Source organism: Pipistrellus hanaki (assembly GCF_964339955.1).
Source record: "Pipistrellus hanaki genome assembly, chromosome: 3".
Lineage (NCBI taxonomy): Eukaryota > Metazoa > Chordata > Mammalia > Chiroptera > Vespertilionidae > Pipistrellus > Pipistrellus hanaki.
This window is the reverse complement of record NC_140505.1, coordinates 141,678,949-141,690,115: the sequence shown is the minus strand read 5'-3', so window position 1 is coordinate 141,690,115 and position 11,167 is coordinate 141,678,949.

Sequence of the window (11,167 nt, the reverse complement as noted above, 5' to 3'; positions counted from 1 at the left end):
GTCTCTCAGGCAGGTGTTCTGTTCCTCTGTGCTGGCCAGGATGCCCTGCACACACTGACTTTGCTCCTGCCTCTCCCACCGCCCTCACCCTTGACCTTGAAATAATGGTATTGCTACCATTCATGGTAGCTGACACTGGTGCAGGGCTTTACAGCATTAAAAAAGCTCCTGGCACACAGAAGCTCATTTAACCCACTTGACCTGGGGAGGAGCTTGATGATCCACATTTCACAAATGGGAAAACCAAGGCTCAGATAGTTGAGCACATTGAACATTTCATGAGCTCTTTCTCTGTAAGAATCTCAAAGGATACAAATTTCCCACAAAGACTAGGTCCAGCCTTGAGGGATTCCCTTGGATGGTCTCTGTCTCCATATTCAGAGAGGCCTTCCCATGCAGGCCTTATTTGTCTGCCCAGACAGGCAGACAACCATTCACCTCTTCAGTCATTCATCCATCCACTCATCTAACAAACTTTGGTTGAGGTCTGACTCTGTCCAGAGTACTATGCTAGGTTCCAGGGTCATAAATTATAAGACAGTAACCTAGTTTACAATTCTAGGATGAGGGAAGACACTTAAATTTCATTAGATCCTTGGCATTACCAAAGTATTCACAATTCCCCAAACCCAAATATATTCATAGTACATAATTTCCTCCATAAAAATGCAATTACTTCACTAGCCAGAGTGCTTGAATGAACAGCTTGCCAATCCCTCTTATCTATTTCTGTGCAGAAACGATGGCCCCATCCTATAGTATACTAGCACTGTTTATTATAACACAATAACATTACCTCTCATACTGTTGTACCTAGAAATTGCCAAATTCAACATTTCCTTCTTTTTTTAAAATATAAAATAGCTATTTTAAATTAAGAATAATCATTTTCTTAGTTTCAATTTTGCTACCAGCAATGGCACTTGACAAACTTTTCAGAATTTTTATATTAGACACAAAGGATTTATCCCTTTGCATTTTCTCCTTAAGGCTCGAGTTAAGCCCAACAAAGCTGTGTGTGATGACGATGCTGATTGTTCCAGCCAGAATCACTCCTTAATTGACTCTCTTGCGCACACCTGATTCAAGGGAGATGTGAGTCAGACCTGTGTCTCTGCAGAACTGCAAACTGCTGTCCCAGGCCTTCATATCACTCCCTAAGGGCTGAAAGCAGGTGCTCATGTGGTGAGGGCCAGCTCAGCAGCATGATGGTGGGTGTGAATGTGCAGCTAGCCCCTCGCCCCACATGGCCTTTTCTTCCCCTCTCTCACTCTGGCCTTCCCTCCTTGTGAACCTGCTACAAGGCACTCTGGAAACCTCTGGTCACTTGTCAATCCAGCCACTCCTATCTGCCTAGCCTCCCCAAATTGCATTATTTCTCTGCACTCATTGAGAATCTGTACCTGTGTTCCACGTGTGTGCAAATCTTCCCCAGCAGCCCGGAAGTTTCTTGAGGACAAGTCCTCTTTACCCACTGCCCAGAACCATGGGGGGAGGGATTCTCAGAAAGTCTTAGAGGGTACAAAAGGCTCTAAGGAGTTTCCTGGAATCACCCCACCTAAGGACAGAACCCTTAGCACCTGTGTTGAAAACTTTCTTAAGTGACTTTTAAAAATAATGGGCCATTACATTTCACTGCCCCTGCTTTCTACAGGGTGTGGGGTGGGGATGGAGGGGGGGAGGAAGGGCTCAACACCAGGTGAGCCGCTCCTTTTTTTTTTTTTTTTTAAATATATTTTATTGATTTTTTTACAGAGAGAAAGGGAGAGTGATAGAGAGTTAGAAACATCAATGAGAGAGAATCATAGATCAGCTGCCTCTTGCACACCCCCTACTGGGGATGTGCCCACAACCAAGGTACATGCCCTTGACCAGAATTGAACCCGGGACCTTTCAGTCCACAGGCTGACGCTCTATCCACTGAGCCAAACTAGTTTCAGCCAGGTGAGCCCTTATTAATCTTCACCCTATCAAGGAGGTACAATTAATACACATTTTTACAGGTAAGGAAACTGAGGTACAGAAAGGTTAAGTCACTTGGACAAGGTCACACAGCTGGGCAGTGGGAATAGAAGCCAGGCAGTCCACTGTAGAACACATGCACTTAACTACTGCGGCCTGCAATTTTTAAAAAATAATCCATTTCCCCAACTCTGAGATTATTACTCAAAATGTCTGGGGCAGGGCCTGAGCTTGTAGAGTTTCTAATCCTTCCTCACACTTCTTTCTTTGGAGCCTGAACCCACTCTTAGGGGCTCTGCCTTTTAAGGTTACAGTCAGGAGCATTAAATAATTTCAGCTCACATTCCATTGTCCAGAACTTAGTTTCATGGTCAGAATTATTTGGAAATAATTTGGAAATAAGTCTTTAGGTGGGTAGCCAGGTCTCATCTACAATTTCTACTTCAGTAGCAAGAGAGAAGAAAGGACACTGAGGAACAAACAGCAGGCTTGGGAACACTGTCTGCTAGGTAAGCACCCTTGTCCCTGTATCATCCATCCACTATTTAATACTATGCAATGGGGTCCAAATCTCTTGAGATCATGCAGAAGCAGGATGACCAACCATCCGGTTTACCTGGGACTGAGTGGATTCTCAGGACGTGGGACTTTCAGGGGTTCTTTTTAATAGTTGACAGTATTACAAATGTCCCCCAGGAAAACCGAACAGGTTGGTCAGCCTACCCAGAAAGGCTCTCATCACAAGATCTGGCCCAACCCACCTCTCCTACTATTTTTCTCTTCAAGCTCTGCCAGGCCTCACTTCCCAAAAGAGCCCAAAAAGCCATGCTCTTGTCAACCTCCTTTTCATTTATTCAACTTATAGTTATTGACCATCTACTTTGGGCATGGCTTCCTCACTGGGGATAGAGCACCTCTATCTAAAACACTCCCTACCCATGCTAACTCCTCCTCATCTTTCCATGTTCAGGTGTCAGCTTCCAAGGCTCTTCATCAGGGAAGTCTCCCTATGTGCCTGGTCTGGCCCTTGCTCCTGACATGCCAGAGATAGCACTTACATCACTGTTCTCTGATTGCACATTCACTGACCTACCTTCTTGGTAGACAAAGTTCTAGGTCACCTTTTGTACCTGTGCTGAGAACAAAGTCTGGCACATAGTAGGTGCTCAATTAATAATTACTGAATGAGCTTAGGGCTGGCTCAGACAAGTAGTTATGCCCATCCCCTCCCTGGCTACCTTCTCTCCTCTAAGTGCTCATGACAGGGAACTGATGACCCCTCCCAATCCAGGACCACAGGACTCCATGGTGTGTTGGGCTGGAACTGCTTTCTGGGCGAAGCTGGAGACAAAGAGGCAGAGTTGCCCTCCCAGCCTGAGCCCACAGGCTGCTGCTTCCACTAAACACCCTCTGGCCATTTACCTGATAATAATCCTTATAACAACCATAGTTACACTATTATCCCTCAATTAGGCAATGATGATTCCAGCTTGGCTGCCAAGTAGAGCTCAAGAACCCAAAGTTAATTATTTTTAAAAAATGCATCTTTCCCAATAAAGAGAGAAAGTAAGGGTCATTTTTGCCTATCTTCCAAAGCTAAATAGAAATGACATGCCCTTCCACCAGCAAGATAACTGAGTGGGGAGAACAGCGAGTGAGTGAGTGTGTGTGTGTGTGTGTGTGTGTGTGTGTGTGTGTTTGTGTTTGTGTTTTGCAGGATGACAAGTGGGAGTGAACAATATTCATGGCCCACTTGGTCAGTGCATACAGGTTCCCAAATGGATGAATTTCCAATGGAGAAATAGGACACAACATCTCCATGGAAAGTAGGGCCCCAGGGCTCTCTTGATGGCCTTTGTAGCTCAGCAGGTAACACTGGACATTTATTTCTAATTGAACTCCATCAGGAGTGTGGTCCTAACATACATTTGCTTCTCGTCCACTTTTATTCTCATCCCTGGGGAAGGGGAGACACATGAATCCAGCCCCCTCTCACGTTGTTCTCAAGTGAATGATGCACACTGGCTTTCCCAGGATGAGGAAATTAGGTGGGGCCAGGCTGGCACGCCTGCACCCTCCAGCTCCCCATAGACCTTTCTATCCCCTCCTCTCTATGGTAGAAACATGGGGACCTCACCTCAGTCTGTGGGCATTGGCTGTGTGGTCTTGGACAAGTTGCTTCTCGTAGCCTCATGGAGGGGATTTGAGTAGAAAGTTCCAAGGTTTCCTTTGCATCTAAGATCCTATGCCCACCTCTACGCTGTAAGGCCCCCTGAGTCCTGTGGCAGAGAGATATCTTTCCCATAGATTCACCCAGGTTCTGTGAATCTATGGGAGGCAGAGTCCTAATACCCCAGACTTGATTACATGGGGCTTTATAAAATCAAATTAGAACAAATTCTTGATAACCCATGGCTGCAGATTATGAGTATAATGACTGACAACCAAGAAGGTGGATAACAGAATTGATAATGATCATTGAAAAGGAAGTGTGTATACCTGTGCTTCAGGACTGAAATAGAGAACTTTGGTGTCTTTCCCACAGAAGGGGACAGTTGGACTAAGAACACTACAAGGGTGCAGGGCCAGGCAGGGGAAAGGTGACTGACAGCCTTATCAGCCCATTGAGACTGCATGTGAAGGGTTTCCACAGTGCCCCAACCTTCGAATATATGAAATAAATAAATAAATAACTTGTTTTGACCCAGAAACCTGTCTCCAAATTGCCAAAGGTGATGTGTGTGAAATACTCAAGTTGACAGATGCCACAAGATCGGGGCCAGAGACCCAGCCTTGCCTCTGGGAGGGAAACCCACAAGTTTCTGTTTAACTTGATTCTTCATTTCCCTCACCAGAACCGGTGTTTCCAGAATTCCCAACCTGAGATCTGGATCCTTGGGAGCCCCTCCTGGCCCCACAGAGCCCACAGGCCTGGCTGCAGATCCAGATGCTACACTGAATTTTCAGAGTGGGGGTCTATCTCCTCTCACAAAGACTCTGCCCCTGAGCTAAAGCCAGTCATGGCTATATTGGAAGTGGGAACTATACTTGGCACCATTACTGTGGGGAGACAGAGAGGGAGGATCAGAATAGCTGTGGGCATACCCACATGCTATCTAGCTCCCTGAAAACACTTGGCACTGAGGGGCATCTTCCTGAAGTGTCCTATAAAAACAAACAAACAAAAAAAACAACAACAAAAAACAGTGACTTCCACACCATCCATCCATTTGGGCTACCTCTCCACCACAGAATTCAGGGGGTTCTGGCTGTCTGGAGGTGAGCATGGGATCCTAGGTGCAATGGGAATCTTGGAACTTCATACTCAAATCCCTCCATGAGGCCACAAGATAAGAAGTGACTAAGACCACATAGCCAGTGTCTGCAGAGTGAAGCCAGAGCCCCAGGTGCTAGCCTCCTAGCAGAGGGCTCCTTCCTCCTTAGCTCTGGCAAGGGGAAGGGTAACTCCTGACTGGCCAGCAAAGGAGAACCCCCTGTTATTCACAGTAACTCACATTGTTGGTAATTTCTCCAAACAGCCTGTTGGCATGAAAACAATCAGAATAATCAGTAAATCCTCTGACCCAGATTCAGAGGAGGATAAACTCCAGAAGAAGGATATCCCAGATCTGATCCATAATTTGTAATTCAGTTTCACTCTGGAAAACACCGGGGCCCCAGAATTGCATCAGCTCCCACTGGGAATTACAGGGACCCATGCTCCCAACACAGTGAGCTCAACACCATTGTTCCCAGATTCCCACCCTGCTCTTGCTGCCAGGTCCCCTTGGCCCTCAAATCCCTCTACACCCTTTCCTCAGCCAGGGCTCAGTCCATTAATGCTAAGGAAAGCTATGCCTTATTTCTCTGTCTTTCTCAATGGAAGGAAAATCTATCCACTTTTCCCTCTGGTCCAGAGGTCTAGAAAGATAGTGAGAAGGAGAGCCAGGATCCAGGATCCAGGGTCATCAATGCTAATCAGGACAAAGGTCCTGACTGGGCAGGTACCCCACTACCACTAACAAAACTCAGGTGTCATTTCAGGAATAATGCATGTGTTAATTAGTTGTCCCATCATACAGATAGGAATGCTGTTTCAGGGTCACTGCTGATGGACACCTGCCCTTTCTCTAACCTCTGGATCCCCCCACCTGCTCTCCTTGCCCTCCAGCAGCCTGCAGGAGGTGGCTATCTGCATGTCTAGGAACAGTTTGGCTCCCAGAAGCTCCTGGCAGTCATGCAGAAGTCAAGCCAGATGCTTCTTCTACAGCTGCAGGACAGCCTCTACCTCAGCCTCTTGGCCTGCCATCTTTATGGGCCACCTCACTCTTCTACTCTGGGCCTCCACGATAGTGTCTTGCAGGGTACTGCTCTGCCAATAGTAGGCAGTAAAGGAGGCAGAAGAGACCAGGTACCAACCTGTACCTAGCTGGGCTTCTCTCTTGCCCACCTTCATAATTTATTGTGGAAGGTGAGAGAATATAGGAAAATGGGGTGGGGGAAATCTATCATAACATCACCCCACAAAGATTACAACTATTAAAGATTACAGATTCCAACTGGTTCTTGATGTTGGCAATTTCTGCTTAAAGTCTCTGGGTGGCTTGGTTCAGTTCAATGACCTTTGTTTTAATTACTTTGAGGTCATCACCCTTTCTCCAGGCAGTAACCTGGAGCTCCTGGGCCTGGGACCAGGAAAAGGCATGAGTGAAAAGGTAGCATGGGAAGAGCCAATCCCAGGCTCCTCCCCCCAGACCTCTGAGCCACCTGCCCAGTCTGGTCTTTTGGTCAAAACCAACCTATAGAGGAGACACATTCCAGTCAGCTAGGAATGTAGGGTCCAGCTGTGGAAACAAAACAAGGTCAGGCTTCCTGAAAATGTGCTTCCATGGAAGTAGGATGGAGGCAGATGGAAGCATGTACATGTGGAAGGAAACAGGCCTGGCTGAATCACTGGCTGCCATGATACTTGAAATTAAGAGCTGACTATACTGGTTAGAAGGTCACCTAGGTGCTTCTAAATGTGCCTGGGTCTGCAGAGTTGGGTGGCCTCCTCTCCCATAGGACTGGCAAGCTCTAGTAACTCCCAGAGATTTTCACAGGCACCCTGCCAATTAATCTTCAGGACAGGACATATGAGGTAAAGTGATCCTACCAACCACAAGGTAGGTTTGATCTTTGTTGGCACAGGCGGGACCCTCATATATCTTCTGGGCTTAACTCAGCACAGGGCACTTCTCCAGGTGGGCACCTTGGTCCAGTACAGGTCCTCAGCTTCAACTTTGCTCCTCTGGGTGATCTCCTTGTGTTGGGCCTTGACATAGAAGAAGCTGCTATTAAGATCCAGGTGTGAGTTGGTGTCCATGGAGAGGACCACATAAGTTTCCTTGTACTGCAATTGGGCCAGATTTTGTGCAGCAGGGCATGGGTCAGTCCTTGGGAAAGAACACTCACTTTTTGGAGTCCCCAATGTTACCTCACCACTAGCTACATGAAAGCTCAGGGAACCTCAGGGAACCTTCTCCCTCTTCCTTGGTCTTCCAAACATCCCAGGGCTCCCAGGGAGCTTAGGCAGTCCCCTAAACTCACAACCACATAAAAGACTTAGAGGAATTCAATCTTCTGCTATAGGGCATCACTTTGGCGATGAGGTCCTCCATGACCAAGCACACACTGTCAATATCCTGAAAGAAAAGAGGCAGTGGGCCCTGTGGGCTGGAAGAGCTTTATCTGCACGGTCAGAATGCCACAGGGAAAGTAGTATCAATAGAGCACCTCCAAAAATATCTAGAAAACTAAGAGAGTGAATGTGCAACCTAGCGATGATATTCTTAAGAAGCTAAAGATAAGACTTCTGAGCCAGAAATCAGAGTTGCCTTCATTCTCCTTGCAGTCTTGCACTCAGCACAGTGCTGGCTCGAAGGTTAACTGGGGCTGGGGATTTGTCACAGCCGGCGCTAGGATTTGGGGAGAAAGCCCCTGCCTCTCACCTTCTTCGGCACAACACTCATTCTCTGCATTTGTCCTATTATTGATTTCTGCTTTATATCTGGTGGGATTCAATAGGTGAGAAGACTGTTATGTCTAAGATATTTCCTTTTCTCTGTTCTCCTATACCCTGAAGGTACATCCACAAACAGATTCACAAGAAGAAAACAATCAAAGATTCCTGGAAAGAGAGTCTAGTTCTATGCCTTAGCACTTCTTTCAGACCTAGACCTAGCAGGCAGCAGGCCTGGGTATTTTGGCTGAATACCACTGTCCTGCCTTCACCTGCTCACTCACTTCTTCCTGTATTACTCCACGGAATCCTGGGTGTTTGTCAACTCGGCCTGCTGCCTTATCTTCTCTGCTGTGACGTGGTCCGCCTGCCTCCTGAGGTGTCTGATGTAGCCTTTCAAGACAGGTTGCAGGCTGGTGGTGCGGGTGCTGACATCAGCTCCCACTTGGTCTCCACGGCCTGGTTCTTCTGCTCCAGGGACCACACCTGCGAACAGGAATTCCAAGGACTTCAGGGGCATAGCATAATGTACTGGAGAAGTCCTTGCTCACCTGGCAGAGGAATAAGTGATTTCAGTGTGGCATTAATTCCCAAAATGCTATGATTGTTTTGGCCCTATTATTTGAGAAGTTTCAGTTATGTGCATTTGGCCAATTCCTTAGAGCAGTGGTGCTCATACTCTGGAGGTATTAGAATCAATCACTTGGAAGATTGTAAAGAACACGGGGTCCAGGTTTCTTAATGCAAGGACTGGGTCTAGGCTTTCGTTTGGGTTACCAATTTTCCTACTTGATTGACTCCCACCAAAACTTGAGAACCACTGGCCTAGATCAGTTGGGAAGAGGGGATGTCAGAAAGAGAATCATCAATGAGCCAGCAAAATAACTCACTCTCTGGAACTTTCTTTTACAAATAGCCACAACTAGTTGGTGCAGACAAAACATACCCTGTTCTCACCCTTCTCGCTATATCCATGACATAGCAAGAGAGAGCAGCAATAGGAGTAAAAGAGAAGAATTAACTGATAATGTCCACCTTGAATTTATTGAGCACTTTCCTGATAAATATCAGAAGACATTTCTTCCTACAACAAACCTCATGCCCAGCCAGCCCACTCCCTCTCACAGCACAGCAGTCCTCTAAGGCCCAAGAAGGAACACAGTTTAGTTTTTTTGTTTTGTTTTTTTTTCCCAAGCAAGAGCTTTAATCAAGCAGAAACCCCTTACAATTTCCCATCTTTTTTTTCCCATCTTTATTAAGGTATAATGCACAAATAAAGTTATAATATACTTAAAGAGCACATTGTAAAAGTTAATTATCATGTCCATCACATCACATGTTTACCCTTCATGTGTGTGAGAGAGAATACTTAAGTTCTACTCTCAGCAAATTTTAATTATACGGTACAGTGTTATCAACTACAGTCACCATGAAAGGACACTGTTCCTCAATGCACAGGCTACACCGGTAAATCTGCCCAAACCCAGAGCTTTGGGCAATAGTCATCAATTGTACTTTACTCCTTACTGGCTTCTCCTCATTTTTCCCAGCTCGAAGTCCTTGCAACTGTTCATGCACAGCTGACCCTCCCTAAGGAAGAGCACCCTGAGAAAGAAGGGGGTAGGCAGAACTAGAGCATTCTTCCCACACAATCCTGAGGTTCCCATTGATGCAAATCTCATTGATGCAGTCTTCCTCCTCCCCATTTTCTCCAAGGCTATTCAGAGTAAAACTATCCAAGGTTGGTCCCAGAGCAGATTGTTTGGGGTCGCTAGTATAAGAAGTCTGGCCTCCTTTTGCTGGTAAGACTAGATAAGACCTGAATGTTGGGATTTCTCAAGGCTATGGACATCACTCCCCACTCCCAGCCCTGACCAACGGAATTTGAAAATCACCTGGCCAAATCATTTGCATCGGCTCCACACTCCACTCCTTTACCAGAGCCCCTTAACCTGGCACTATGTGATTCTGGTGGTCTCCATTCCCTGGCTTTGGGAGCAGAAATGCCAGTTTGTTCAGAGAGAAACTCCTGGACTCAGAAACTTACGGAGAAGAAACCATCTGCCAATGTTTTAAAGTGTCCCTTACAAGACACCCACTGACCATTATGATTTCTTTCAAACTGGACCTCTCATCCCATTCCGATGTACTGTTCCTGCAGGGGGGATCACCTTTACTTCAGGGCAGGCCTGGAAGGCCCCAAATTTGACAAGTTGCTGAGGTTCATATCGAGTCTCCTGGGGAGGTTTGGAGAACACGAAACACCAAGTGAGCACCTTCCACCAGGCCCAGCTTTAAGAGACAGGGTCTGAACTGATTGACCTCAGGCAATGCAGATATGCACTGTCCAATAGGGTAGCCACTAGCCACATTTCCACTGTGGCAGAAAGGCCTTGTCTGCAGCTCCCTGGAGTTACCAGGCCTGGCTGTCTGGTCTCCAGGCATCAGCACTCACCTTGTCAATGAAGATTCTTAATGTTCTCAAAAATGTTAAGGTTCTTGCCGAAACTGGTTTGGCTCAGTGGATAGTGTCGGCTTGCGGACTGAAAGGCCCCAGGTTCGATTCTGGTCAAGGGCATGTACCTTGGTTGCCTATGTACCATATCCCTAGTAGGGGGTGTGCAAGAGGCAGCTGATCGATGATTCTCTCTCATTGAAGTTTCTAACTCTCTATCCCTCTCTCTTCCTCTCTGTAAAAAATCAATAAAACATATTTTTTTTTTAAATGTTAAGGTTCTTAATCTGCTCCCACTCCTGCTGCTTCGCCTCCTGGGCCTTAGAGTCAATCTTCATGCCCAAAGGCTCCAACAAGCTTAGGTTGATTACAACTTCCTAGATGGACTGACCCTAGTGCCCACCCCCTCCAAAACCACCACCAAAGCAAAGCCCATGCCACCCAGGCTGCCCACCCCAAACATCCACCCCTTTGGCCATGAGCCAGACCCCCAGCTACACTGATGGAGATGCTCCTGCTCTCGCCAAGGCTATGGAGACTCCAGCTACAGTAGCCTCCCCGCCCAGCATAACGTTGGCAGCAGCCACTGCTCTTTTAGAACAACAGTGAGCTTCCTGCCCATCCCCAGTGCCCTCCTGGCGGGATGACTGAGCCACTGTCAAAACTTCTATTCTGGCACTTCAAGCCTTAGACCTGCCTGCTCATGCTGACTCAAGGGGAGTGAGTGACACTGAGAAGTTGGGAAGAGG